Genomic DNA, 14,239 nt, shown 5'->3' with positions numbered 1-14,239 from the left:
CTCGATGGCTTTCTTCATGCCAATCCAGTAGAACCTCCCACGGAGTAGCCTCTCCAACTTCCTCCATCCGAAGTGTCCTGCCCCATTGTGGTATGCTCCCAGAACCATTGGCGCATCTTGCCTTGGGACCACTATCTGCCATACCAATTCATGGGTGCGGGGGTCGATGCTTCTCCGGCACAGCTTACCATCGTGAATAAACAGTTTGCTTCTCCCCTTCCACAGCTGTTGTGTCTCTTGTAGATCATCCGGGCCGGGATGCAAATCTGCCTGCGTCAGGAGCTCTTTCACCCGACGGACCGCGGGGTCACCATCCTGGGTCTCGGCCCATCCATGGTGGGGCAGGGGATTCAGCGTGGCGTCCTGCTTGTTCTTGCGCCTGTTCTTTACATAATGGGAACACTGGGTGTCCTTGGGGCGATGGAAAGTAGGCAGCTCTACCTCTTCAAGTGCCTCCGGATCTTCCCCTATTTCTGGCAAGTTGGGCATCCGGGACAATGCATCGGCATTCGCATTCTTGTGCCCTGCCCAGTACTTGATGGTGAAGTCGTAATTGGACAGCCGGGCCATCCACCGCTGTTCCAAGGCACCGAGTTTTGCTGTGTCTAAATGCGTTAGTGGATTATTATCCGTGAAGACGGTAAATTTCGCTGAGGCCAGGTAGTGCTTGAAACTCTCCGTCACTGCCCAAACGATGGCGAGGAACTCCAGCTTAAAGGAACTATAGTTATCAGGGTTCCTTTCAGTGGGACGAAGCTTCCTGCTGGCGTAAGCAATTACCCTCTCCTTGCCTTTCTGGACCTGGGACAACACGGCTCCCAACCCCACGTTGCTGGCGTCCGTGTACAGCACAAACGGTTGGTCATATTCAGGGTAGGCCAGTACCTCTTCTCCCGTTAGCGCCGACTTTAAACAAGTGAAGGATCCCTCCAGTCCATCGTTCCAGTCTTCTTGGACTGGCACACCAACAGGTATTGCAAGGGCGCGGCTTTCTTGGTGAAGTCCTTGATAAATCTCCTGTAGTAGCCTACCAACCCGAGGAACTGCTGGACTTCATGGAGGTTGCTGGGCTTCGGCCAGTCTTTGTTCACAGTAACCTTGTCGGGGTCTGGGGCCACTCCTTCAGCACTCGCCACATGGCCCAGGTACTGCACTTTGGGTTTTAGCAGATGGCATTTGGACGGTTTCACCTTTAAGCCAAAGTTGGACAGGGCTTCAAACATCTCGGCCAGGTGCTTCAGATGGTCTTCATAGGTCTTGGAGAAGAGAATGACATCATCCAGATATAGCAGCACGGTTTCAAAGTTCTTGTGTCCCAGACAGCACTCCATCATCCTCTGGAATGTTCCCGGGGCGTTGCACAGCCCGAAGGGCATGTAGTTGAACTCGCAGAGACCCGTCGGCATCGTGAAGGCCGTCTTTTCCTTGTCCGCCTCTGCCACGGGAACCTGCCAGTACCCATTGGTGAGATCCAAGGTAGAGAAGTAGTTAGCAGATTTTAAAGCAGCCAAGGACTCCTCTATCCTGGGCAGTGGGTATGCATCCTTATGTGTAATGCGATTTAGCTGCCTATAATCAACACACATCCTCATGGTGCCAGCTTTCTTCCTAACGAGGACTAACGGAGCTGCCCAGGGGCTACAACTGTCTCTCACTACCCCAGCCTCCTTCATCTCTCGCAACATGTCTTTGGCACACTGATAATGAGCTGGGGGTACAGGACGGTATCTCTCTCTTATGGGTGGATGATCTCCTGTGGGGATATGATGTTGAATCCCTTTTACCTGCCCGAAATCTAGGGGGTGCTTGCTGAATACCCGCTCATACTCATGAACCACCCTGTAAGCCCCCTGTTTCTGGTGAGGTGGGGTAGAGTCAGTGCCCACGTGCAATTCCCGACACCAATCTTTCAGTTGCCCTGCAGAACCGTTGTTCTCCGCCGGATTGGAGGGGACCAAGGGTCCGGGTGCCTGTATCACACTATTGTTAACAGTAAACAGTTTGGCAAGTGTGGCATATTTGGTTAGGTGGACTTCTTCCTCCCCACAGTTGAGAACACGTACTGGCACCCTCCCCTTGTGAACGTCAACCACCCCTCTTGCTGTCAGGAGGGTAGGCCTATTATCTGAATATACAGGTTCTACCAGGGCCTGATAGTCTTTACCCCTGAGGCCTATAGCTGCCCGACACCATATTAACATTTCACTCCTGGGGGTATCGCAATGGGGTTTGAATCACTCACTGTGACACGGCCAATTTCACCACCAGTCAGCTCCACCTGCTGTCTCTGCATCAGAGCCCTGATTTCTTTCTGCAGGGCACGTTGTTCACTGTAACCAGCTGTTTCTGCTATCTGCTGTAACAAGACAATAACCTCTGCAAGACAATTTTCTATGACATTAGTACCAATGGTCATCATGGGATTACATTCACGTCAGTCAATATCAACAATTACAATCCCTTGGGCCTCCAATTCCACCCGCCCCACTTTAATGGTGACCTCTTTATACCCCACTTGTGGCAATGGCTGACCATTACTGGCTATTATGGTGAAATCATCATCGGGGCCACGAGTAATGTCGGTGTCCTCCCAATAACGTTTATAAAGGATGTAAGGCATAGTCGTCACCTGAGAACCGGTGTCCAACAAAGCGTTCATGGGGATACCGTCGATCACGATGGGAAGAACTGGTCGCCCTCCAATGTATTTGGTTCTCCAATTTTGCGGGCCTGATCGTCCTACTCCTGTGGGTTGGCCCTCTGCCCCAGGGGTTGCTCGTTTAAATGACAGTACCTTGCAAGGTGGCCCACCTGGTGGCAGCGGCGGCAGATAGGTCATCCGTCCCGATGGAAGCGATCGTCGTCCCTGCCTCTGGTCGGCGGAATCCTTTTCTGTCGCTGCCAGGGGACATCCTCCGGTCTGGAAGCCAGCTGGATCTTCTCCTTGGGGGCCTCCTGTAGGGACTGTACGGTCCGGGCTAGGGCAGCAACGCTCTTGGTCAGCTCCTGCATCTGGAGGCGTAGTCCTGCAGGGGAATCGTCTTCCAGGGTCTGGGCATCGGCCTCAGCGGAAACTGGAGCATCTGGCACCACCTCCTGGTGGTACGTGAGAGCTTGACGCCTGGGAAGTACTGCACGGCTGGGCTGTCGCTCCTGTAGCACCTGGATGGCTTTATCTTTGACTTGCACGAAAGTCAGGTCTGGATTCTGCATGGCCAGGAAGTGCAGTTGGGCCCTTTGGTGACTGCACAGGAGCCCCTCGATGAACCGCTCCTTCAGGAGTTTATCCTCATCTTGCATGCTGTTTGGGTCATTCTGCTTGATGGCCCGCAGTGCCTCCTGGAGATTAAGGGCATAGTCCCGTAAGCTATCCTGTGGCCTCTGCTTGCACCCATAAAACGTCAATTTAATTTCTGTAGCGGTGCGGGTGTTGAAGGTGGTCTTAAGCTTCGCAAAGACCTGCTGCGCAGTCCTCTTATCTACGGCGGGCCAGGACTTCACTTATCTTAGAGCCACTCCAAAGAGTTGGCTCGTTATCATATGAACTTTCTGAGGCTCTGTCAGGGGATAAAACTCAAGCAGGCTGCAGATTCCCTCTTTAAAGTCAGTTAATGTATGTGATTCTCCAGAATATCGCGGGAGCCAGGCTGCTCCCAGTAGGTACGGCATGGAGAAGGGCATTATGGCTGCTGTAGCTGCGGCAGTATCCGGCGGGCTGCTGGGGGCGGCAAGCTCTGCGGAACCCGGCAGTGGTACAAGGCCTGCGGCTGCGCCTACTGTGGGGCTCGGAGGTGCCTCTGAGTCTGCGGCTGCGACCGCCGCCTCCGCTCCTCCGGGATCAGACATGGCCGCTCCTCCCCTCTGCTAACCTGGTGGAAGTCGGGGTTCCTCTTCCGGAATCGGCACCTCACCGCGTCTTCTTGCTCCGCGCTCTTTTTGGCCGGCTCCGCCCATGAAGCTATGGCTCCTCCCCTCGTGCCCCACACGGCGCGGAGATGGAGGATTTTGGCGGCAAACAGCAATACACAGTCTTTGCAATAAATCATGATTCAGCACAATTCAGTCACAGTTCCATGGCACACATGACCTGATTTTCAGGCCTAAGTAGATCCTGTTCGTGACGCCAAGTTGGAGCGGCCCCCAAACGCAGGACAGCGGGGTACTCGGTACCGGGTCCCTCGGTTCTGGGGATGTCACGGTGGCCTGACCGGGTCCGTGGCCCTGCTAAGGGGCGCCCAATTAAAGATGTAGGTGACGGTGTAGGTCGCAGTAAATAACCAGGACACAGGGTTGCAGTCTCTTTACCTCTTTACTGAAGGCTTCGGCATCCACAATCCAGAGCACTGTTAAGAGGGCTGGCTGAGACCGGCCGGTCCGAAGGCACATCCAGAGTTCCCTTTGCAGGTGGAAATCAGTAGCCTTCCTACCAGCGCCTGTGGGTTGTAGTACCTCCCTGCTGAGCACCACGGGATAGTACTCACACCTGTCGTGTTTGTTTCTGTTCTTTCTCTCTGTCCCCCAGATGATATGGATAGGACGTACCCGTATGACGGGGTAGGCCTGGAGTTATTTTATAGGGACCCTAGAGACGCCCCTCTCCCACAATTGCCTCCGTTGTCTTCATTAGGTGTAAAAGGTGAGATAGCCAACCTAAAGTTAACTGCCCTGCCGTAGTTCAAAGTAATGCGTAGAGCCTATTACTTCCTCGGTGCTCCGGCCACCGGCTATGCGCCTCAGAAGGATGTTGCCGATCTTGGTGCACGACTCCTTCTGGTTCTATCGCCTTTGTGCTGTGATCTCGTTTCTCACTTCTCCACAATATACTTCGCCTCGTGTCCTTTCTTAGGAGACTGCTGCTATAAGGTACAGGCACAGCTCCGTAACGATCTGTCTGTGCTAGGCCAGTGTCAGGATCCCAGCCCTGACAGGTCCTCTCCCGAACTCTCCCGGGCTGCTTTCTCCCTAACTTCTTATCCATCCCCCAGTTTTACCCATGTGTGAGGAGTGGCCTAGTAGATAGGACCTTTTGCTCACCCTGGTGGCAGGAGTGTGAAGTGTAATGTGTGACTGTGATACCTGGTCAGGTGAACTCTTTTAGTGCCATCAGACGTACCATCACTCCCGTTAGCGGCAGAGCGACGTTACTGCAACGACCAGGACTCTGGGGCGCTGCACTGAGAACCTGCAAAGGAACATGATAGAGGCTGCAGTGTTCTCAAATGGTCATGATAATTGGATGAATGCACCTCCGATCTCAGTAGTTTAGGAGAAGGATGGTGTCAAGAACTGAAAGGAGCCTAATATTATTTTTGCGTTCACCTTAAGCTGCTGCAGCCACAAGCCGACTATATATTTTCAACAGCTACACAAATTGCAGATAAAATGGAAGAATTACCTTTGAAACCATGTGGCGACTGGCCAGGACTGGCGTCCACACCCGGGCAAGTGCCGTAGCCCTGAGCGGGGGGGAGGGATTCCCACTTGCTGTCGGGGACACCAACGTGCTACGGGTGACTGTTCCTTTCCCAGCACCTGCAAGTGGGCCCACCCGCTTTTTCAGGGCCCCGGCACTTACGATGCTTACCTCTCCCCACTCCACTGCAGCGGCATCCTCCGTCCTCTGACTGTGACATTCAGGTCAGAGGGTGCGATGACATCACATCTGCGCGCACTCTGCCTGAACAGTCACAGTGGAGAGAGCCAGAAGGCGGCGACGCTGTCACGCAACATGTAGGAAAGGCTAAGTGCAACACAAAGGGATATGGGAAAGGGAACCAAACACTAGAGAAGGGAGGAGTGGAGACCCCTAGGCAGAGCTGCACCAGCTCTCTGGAATGCACTTCCCCAGACGATCAGACTGATACCTAGCCCCGACCTTTTCAAGCGCGCTTTAAAAACCCATCTCTTCAAACAAGCCTACCACATCAACTACTCAGTAAACTAACTTTGCCCTGTTCCTCCTTCCAAATATTATTCTAAATCTGCACCCTACTATTCATCTGTCTCCACACCCTCCATGCACATGATAACTGCACTTGACTATTATATATTATATTATTATATACTTGACTATTGCACTTAAACACACGGGCTGATGACTGGATCATGCAGCTTTATATGAAAATCCCTATTTATTATAATTGCCAGACCTGAAATTACAAGCACTTTTCACCTATTGTGTCCCCCCCATTTCCTTGTAGATTGTAAGCTTGCGAGCAGGGACCTCACTCCTAATGTCACTGTTTAAATTGTCTTAACTTGTATTGAATTTGTCTGTACATGTCCCCGCTTAATTGTAAAGTGCTGCGGAATATGTTGGCGCTATATAAATAAAAATTATTATTATTTATTATCTAATGTCACCCTGTCTGCCCTATCGTCCCTATATAGGTTCCACACCTATTGCCAAGCAGGATACCTAAGTCCCTGCCTGATACTGGCGATAAGACCTGCATCGTGAAGGACAGGATGAGTGCTAGTCAATCAGCATTAACACTAAAGACCGATGGGACACACAAACAAGGGGGAACACTTAGCTTGAGTAGACTCGGAGAGAAACACGGACATCCTCCAAACACCAGAGCGGTGTTTGGAGCTCCAATCCACAACAGGGAACTGGAAATATAAATATCAACTGCCTCTTCCAGCAGCAAGCTGGGAGTTATTTACACCCCGATCCAGGTGTGTCAACTAGAGCCGAGGGAGGTTGCCACTGGGTCCCAAAGCCAGAAGGCCCAGGAAGAAATCTGCAAAGCAAACTGCTGAGACCTTCTGCAGTCACATGCAGAGCGGTGGTCTGCAGGCTCTGACACACCCGTGACAGACGCTGAGGAGTCCGGAGCACAGGCAGCAGCGAGAGATGAGTATTTAATTTTTTTAAAGGTTTGAATCATTATATATGGAGCATCATATATGGGCCCATCCCACACTGGATCATTATGTATAGGGCCCATTATACACTGGAGCATCATCTATGGGCCGATCATACACTGGAGCATCATATATATGGGGCCCATTATATATGGAGCATTATATGATGCTTATCATGGAGCATCATATGAGGCCCATTATATATGGAGCATTATATGAGGCCCATTATATATGGAGCATTATATTGGGACTATTCTGTATGGAGCATTATATGTGGTCATTCTGTATGGAACAATATATGGCTTCCATCATATACTGTATGGAATATTATATGGGACTCATTATGTATGGAGCAATATATGGGACTCATTATTCTTTATGGAGCATTGTATGGGGCCCATTATACAGTATGGAGCAATGTAAAGGGGCTCATACTGTATGGAGCAATATATAGGGCCTATTATATACTGTATGGAGCAATATATGGGGCTCATTATTCTGTATGGAGCCTTATATGGGGCCCATTATTTTGTTGAGCGCAATGTATGGTGCCCATAATACTGTATGGAGCAATATATGGGGCTCATTATTCTGTATGGGCACTATGTGGTGCCCATAATACTGTATGGAGGGACTATACTGTCCTGTTTCTGACCTATTGTAGCATTTACAAAAGATATCACTCATGTAATGTAAGAAGTGAAATCTTTGGTATTGTACTATACCTATATTTCTCTGCTGTATCTGCACATCATGAATTGTGGTATGTATTAAAGGGGCCCACTGAGACTCTTTTGCCCAAGGCCCATGAAAACTGGAGCTGGTCCTACGACTGGCAAGCACACCTAGGAAAGGTCTCAACTGCATTAAGCCTTAGAAAAAGAGCTTAGGCAATTGCATTATGCCAGGCAGTAGCCTAAAAGAAAATAACCGGCATCTACGGCCAAGGACATGGACTTGTTTTTTCGATCCATGAGTGGGGGAATTTATTAATACCTTGAAAGGTTACAATATATCTGCAGTCTGCAGGCGTTTCTGAGAACCAGAACATTGTTTCTGCTGGTAAGAACACAATTCCTGATGTCTGCAAATGTGTTATGCGTGGGACCCCTGTCCAGGATCCCAGGTCTGAAAGAGTAATTAGTTTTGACTCCATTGGACTGATGACATGTTGTTGTTATTTACAGTTTATGGAAATATATTCAATAATTCGTCCTAAAGTATGTGACTGTGTAAAGTGTTGTCAGCCTGCATACAGTATATTGGAAACTCACTCCTAACAGAATGCATGTAAAGAGGTTCCTGGGTTGAGAAAATGGAAATGTCCTAGGATTTCACATTATGTCCGGTTCAGAGGAAGCTCTAAAATAAGCAACCCAAAAATGGGGACTAGAATTGTGACCTGATGGTGGCCTTCCTATGAAACACAAAAGAGAACCAATTTTCTTTGATTATATCTCAAAATAAAGATGTGAACTGTGCTGTTCCTGGCCTCAGCTCCGGGCCCATGGGGAGACATTGAGTAGGAGATAACTCAAGGCGATGTCTGTCTTCTCTGTGATATATTGATGACACTGTCAGTCGCCTGTTACTGCTAAATAGATCTTGTACAGATGATTCGCAGTAAAGCTACAAAGCCACTGTTACATAGGATGCCCATAACCTACATTGGTCCGATCTCCTGTCTATTGTGGTGGTCTCTTCTTTGCTTTCAGATGAGCTTCTTGCTTTTTGGTTTTCAGACCATATGTGTCTATGGTAGAAAAATGTCAATATCCAACCCACGAGAAGAGCTAATTTGCATATTTATTTTCCCCAGGAAGAAAAATGGACAGGGCTATGGCATAGTCCCAAGGCATCCATGCAAAATTCTGCATATATATGATGCCCCCTCGTTATTATTATTATACATTTTTATAGCGCCATTTATTCCATGGCGCTTTACATCTGAATACGGGGCAAATATAGACAAATACATTAAACATGAGCAAAAAACAAGGCACTAACAGGTACAAAAGGAGGGAGTACCCTGCCCGCGAGGGCTCACAGTCTGCCCTCGTTTTACATTATTATGATACAACTCCTTTCTATCTACATTAGTGAGTTGCACTGCTCAGCTGATGACATGGTTCACCAGTGTGCTGGGTAATTGCATTGTTACATGAAGCCTTTGAATGTAATTTTTGGATTTTTGTAGTATAGGAAGACTTGTTATAGGGGGCAGCGGGATGCTACTGCTATGATCACCCCTACAAGTGGGTGAGATATCGTTTCATGCAGCACTGTCAGTCGCTTTACAAGTGGGTGAAGCTTTCGGATGACTCCCTGTTTAGTGCTTTCATCTGTCTGCTGAGCGATGGGGATATGCCTGCAGGGTCCTGTCATTGATTATCCACCCTAGGCAAGGAAGGATGGAGCGTGTGATCCGCTTCAATTACAGACAACACATTAGCTGCAGATTGCTAATTTCTCCACGTTCTGCTATCGCTAAGGCGGGATTTGGATTTCAAAGTTCTGGAGGCAAAAGAGCAACCATCAAAAGGAATTTTTTAAATAACTAGAGCAGATTTTTATTTTTGCACTTAATAGTATATCTATGAAAGGAAAGGAAAATCCGACTACTCTTATAACACTTTTTTAACCAAGTCACTGCAGAGGACAAAACAAATCAATTAAAAAGCTGTAAGTTTCAGCATCATTACATTTGGCTGGGGTAATGTTATTTTTGCTAGAAAGCGATGATGTCCAACACACAAATTATTTATCGGGATTTTAGAACTATCCTCTACTGGTTCCTGTTTATTTTTTAGCTGGCATTAAACTGTAACTGTCATTATACAATATATATTTTTTTATGTGCGGTGTAGGAGCTCTTTGGTTTGCGCTGCATACAAGAGCTGCACACTTTAGAGCGGAGATTTTTGCAATTAGTGAAAGTCTCAGGACCCAGACCTCCACTAACCGGCAACTGTTTGTGATGTCTAAATAAATAAAAGACATGTCTAATGACTGAACTAATATTCCCCGACCTATACACACAAAATAGGTAGCTGTCAGCCAAACATTCATTTGGCCTATTGTTCAGCCGACAGCTATCATTCCTGTGTCCCCCACACACAAGAACACTCCACCAAGAACTCCTATATTCTCCAAGAGAGAGTCGCTACCAGACCCCTTTGGCAGTGACTTGTCCTGGGGAGACCAAAATGACTGTTTATGTCAGGACTCTGAACATTTTTTACCTTTTGTGCATTACTGCCCTTTTTCAAGATGGCATCTTAGGTCTCATGTGCACTGTGTCTCCTGCTATAAAACTCCACCCCAGCCTTCAGTCTGTGCTAGAGTATTCTGCCTTGCATCCAGCTCCTGACCTCTGATTACTCCCTGGTTATTATTTGCACCAAGTGTTGTGGACTTGAGTTTCTCTCTGCACCTGTTTGAATCACCGTGTGATAATATAGACTTTACCACTTATAAAACTGTGTCCTGTAGTTGTCTTGTTCTACGCAAAGAGTCTCCTGAATTATCCCCTATAATTATTACAGTTTTATGTGACTCTGCCATCATCTGTAGGAAGAGTTGGGAGCCCTCCTAATATATTAGACAATCTCCTCTAATGTGTATGTTGGCCCTTACACTTTAAAGAACAGCTGCGAATAACATTGATCACAGATGATTGTGGTGGGTGTGATGATCATCAGGGGTCCAAACTGTCCAACCCCTCAGAGGCACAGCAGAAGATAATAGCAAGGTGATTTGTTGGTCAGCAAGCACTCCTAATGGTTGTAGAATAAAAGTGGGCACAAGCTCGTTCCTCAATTATTGGTCTTTCTATATAGGCCAGAAATCACACAATGAACAAGCAAAACGCTAATTCATTGAGTGTGACATTTAAGTTTACTGATTGTAGCTATTGGCAGCACATTGTCTTGTGTAAACAATAGTTCTGCCCTATAACCATAGGTCTGTGCTAGTGGCAAAGACCCCAGTGTCTGATTTCTCCTACTCCTAAAAACTGTTTAGAAGCACTTCACCTTCATATTAAATGATGCAGGTTTCTTTTAGCAGTTCAGGGGTTACCGTAATCTACTTAGTTGATAGCTCCTGCAAGCTTTCCTACATTAAGGCTCAGCTGTTCACTGTTAGCCACTCCCATCTCAAATATAAACTGGGTCCTGGTCAGCACTCATTATAAGAGCAAGCTTTTGCTGGATGGCTTGTGATTGTTATTGCAGAAGGTGTTCGGTGGATTTATCTATTTTGATTGTGTGACAATTCCCTTTCTTCTACTTTGGTTTAACCCTATCCTCCTCTCCCTGGTGCATTTCTCTGTTGTTTGTGTGAGTATATTTGTATGTTTTGTATTTTTTGTTATCTCTGTTCGTATTACCTTGTTAGTCTGGTGTATTATGGTACATTACTACCCCCCTCTTCCCTAGGTGTGGGAAGGGCATAGACTGAGGGCGGATTCAGGAGCTATGGTAAGGTACGTGGCCCTAGCATCTTCACCATCAGAAGTAAACCAGGAAACAGGGCGAGCTAGGGCACCCCTAGCGTTAGAGACAGGGAAAGAGCCCCTTGTCTTGGGACAGCTACAAGGTGAGGGACTAGTGCAGGACTGCCCCCAAATATTGACACTTGCTGCAGTAGGCTGGGAGACTAACCCAAGGGTTATGATAATGGTCTGAGGCGTGCAGCATGCCTATCTGTCCTCAGAGGCTTCATGAAGGTCCAGTCCATTTCCCTCTCCGCTATGTATAGTATACCACTGACATGAGCATTGCCTCCATTCATTTTAGCAATTAGCGGAGGTTCAAGCTTGTAGATCCCAATTAACACCATCTTATGATGTGTCTTAAGGGTACACTATCCCTTTAAAGGGTTCTCCTCTGCTGCAAATAAATCAACCGTATAATGAATGTGCTCAGTCATCCAGCTTGAGACCAACTATGGTGACAATGGGAGTCCTAAGTGCGCTCTCCCTTCATGCCTTCCATACTCCCTAATGGAGAGAATGGAAAAGTTTACAATAAATGAATCCTGTACATGATGGGAGTTATTCTAATAATAGGCAATATACCACCATACATCTCAACGAAACAGAGAACCAAAATAATCCGCATTTCTTTGTTTATGAACAAAAGATGTTGACGGATGAGTCTTTCCATCAGAGTTTGCATTAAATGGATTAACTATCTGGGTTTCACAATGGTTAATGATTACCATGCCGCCGCATATGCAGAGAAAAATAGAAGTCCTGCTTCTCCATTATATGAAGCCCATCTCAATGCTACTCCTTTTTTCATCTTGTACCAAAGGGATGAGCTGCTAGGAAGACAGCAGTGTAGGGTCAGAGATGGGTCACCCAGGCACTGTCATAGAGCACCAATAGCAGGCCACCTTCCATCTTTAGACAGGACCCTCGGCTTCATGCAGGGGGTCCAGCCTGGTGTGAAAACCGAGCTAAGACCAGGACAAAAGCTTCTATTTATCAGCAGTTGTGTGACAGCCGCAAATGATGTGGACTTGATGGATAAATGCTTCATGCGGAGGGACCACAAAACGGCTCCTTCTGCCTTACTGTGGGAGCGCATGAGGATTGGAAGTGCAAATGCTGTGAGGTTACTATAATGACAGCCCTCCTTGCACCAATTACAGTATCGCCACAAGCTGAATAGGTTTACTATGTGTATGAAATAATGGCGGCTCCTCCTCTAAAGAACAATTACTTAGTGTATATCTGGTGCTGCTCAGATAACATAATATAATAATATGGCAGACCCTCACTAAAGTCATTTTACAAGTCAATGGCAGAACATCTATTACAGTTCTTATATTAAGTCTTCTGGGTAATGGCTATTTAAGCAATTCCCTAATAAGTGGTGAACCTATTCTTTTATAGGTCATCATCATTTGGATGTTTGGAGGGTGGAGAGTTGACTCCCCTGATTTAAGCTGGCCCTGGAGTTGTCTGCCCATGTCCCTCTCACACTGCCCAGGCTACATTCACATCTGTGTAGAGGGTCTGTTGCAGATTCAATCACAAAAGCTGGAGAGTTATCTTGAAAAGGTGGGGCTCATGATGCACCCTATTATAGTCCATGGGGTCTGAAGTTTTTTTTTTTCCTTTTTATGTTCCAGAAATATGAGTTCAGATATGAACCTAGACATAGTCTTGCAGTAGCGCTCTCATATTGCTGTGTCTACAGGGCTGTATTAGTCAGACAGACAGCACCCAGCGGGTATATATCAGTATAAAGTTTGGAGTTGTGTAGAGGACTATGATATCTCACCGAACAGTTATTTATTTCTTCTATACTAAGGAGGACTATGGCTCCTTGGTGCTGTTGGCTCCATTACTTGTACAAATCAGGTATACAATACAGATACAATGTGATCACCTCCTGACTATGCAGGCTCTTGCCATCCAAGGGTTCGCATTTAAGTTCTCCTGGTGACCTTCATTGACCTGTTGAGAATGACTGACTGTGGGACTTTCTTATGTTATTATCTTTCAGACCCCTACGCTCATAAAGTTCTCCCTGACGATTAAGAGCTTTGATTTTACTGTCTAATCCAGGGGAGTGGTTGTCAGATCGTTGACAGGACTGACAAAGAAGCGGAGATTCAAAGGCTTGGGGCTACGGTAACCTCAGGTGATCCAAAGGCCAAGACCCAACCACCATTTAGAGCTTAGCAAGTCGCTTGCATCCATTCAATCAGTCAATATGAGGCCGGGTTCACGTGGTTGTCTTTAAAGGTGAGTTGGGTTTTCTTTTTAAGATTAAAGCGCATTTTTATTGAACTTCAGATGTCACCGCATGTAATGACACCATGTCACAAGCATCCTGGAAAGAAATTCACTGGGGTGGTAGAAGTAGCTCTTCAGTGCATACAGCACCTTAGATCCCAGCATCCTGATCCCAGATGAATGTGGTCTAGATAGTTTGGGTTCAGTAAAACTACATTTTTGATAAAAGATTGGATCTGATGTCTTCTGATACATTGCAAAAAAAGGACCCCCAAAGAATTGCAACAAGAGTGAAATATTCACATCTCCCCCTCCCTTGATGCTGTGACAGTGTTAAGAAGATGCCGCATTCCCAGATTGAGTCTATTGTGAGCTATGACGATGGCACAAGACACATGGCGGCTCTTGGGATTGATATAAAAGGGGGTGAAGGGGGGAGGACACTTGAAAAATGATCTTTCCCCCTTTGTTCTGCTGCTTGTCTTGGAACTGGCCATATGAATAGAGGGGACTTGGCCCCCTGATTTTATCCCCTTCTCCGGGTGTTGCTATGCAGAAGAAATTTGCCATCGAAAGAAAAGAAAAATACAAACTGTGTGTAGTGCATCTGTTCCTCAG

General features: G+C 47.1%; 1 long non-coding RNA gene across 1 annotated transcript in view; it reads left to right on the top strand.

Moving 5' to 3' along the window:
• Positions 1 to 13,392: 13,392 nt before the first annotated feature.
• Positions 13,393 to 14,239, top strand: part of LOC143809322 (uncharacterized) — a 202,912-nt gene continuing 202,065 nt past the window's right edge. The window contains exon 1 of the long non-coding RNA XR_013222214.1: positions 13,393 to 13,630. This is a non-coding gene — a long non-coding RNA (uncharacterized LOC143809322). The remainder of the gene's footprint in view (positions 13,631 to 14,239) is intronic.

Source organism: Ranitomeya variabilis, chromosome 2 (genome assembly GCF_051348905.1).
Source record: "Ranitomeya variabilis isolate aRanVar5 chromosome 2, aRanVar5.hap1, whole genome shotgun sequence".
NCBI classification, from domain to species: domain Eukaryota; kingdom Metazoa; phylum Chordata; class Amphibia; order Anura; family Dendrobatidae; genus Ranitomeya; species Ranitomeya variabilis.
Note: the sequence above shows the minus strand (reverse complement) of the source record. Positions and strands in the feature narration are given on the sequence as shown.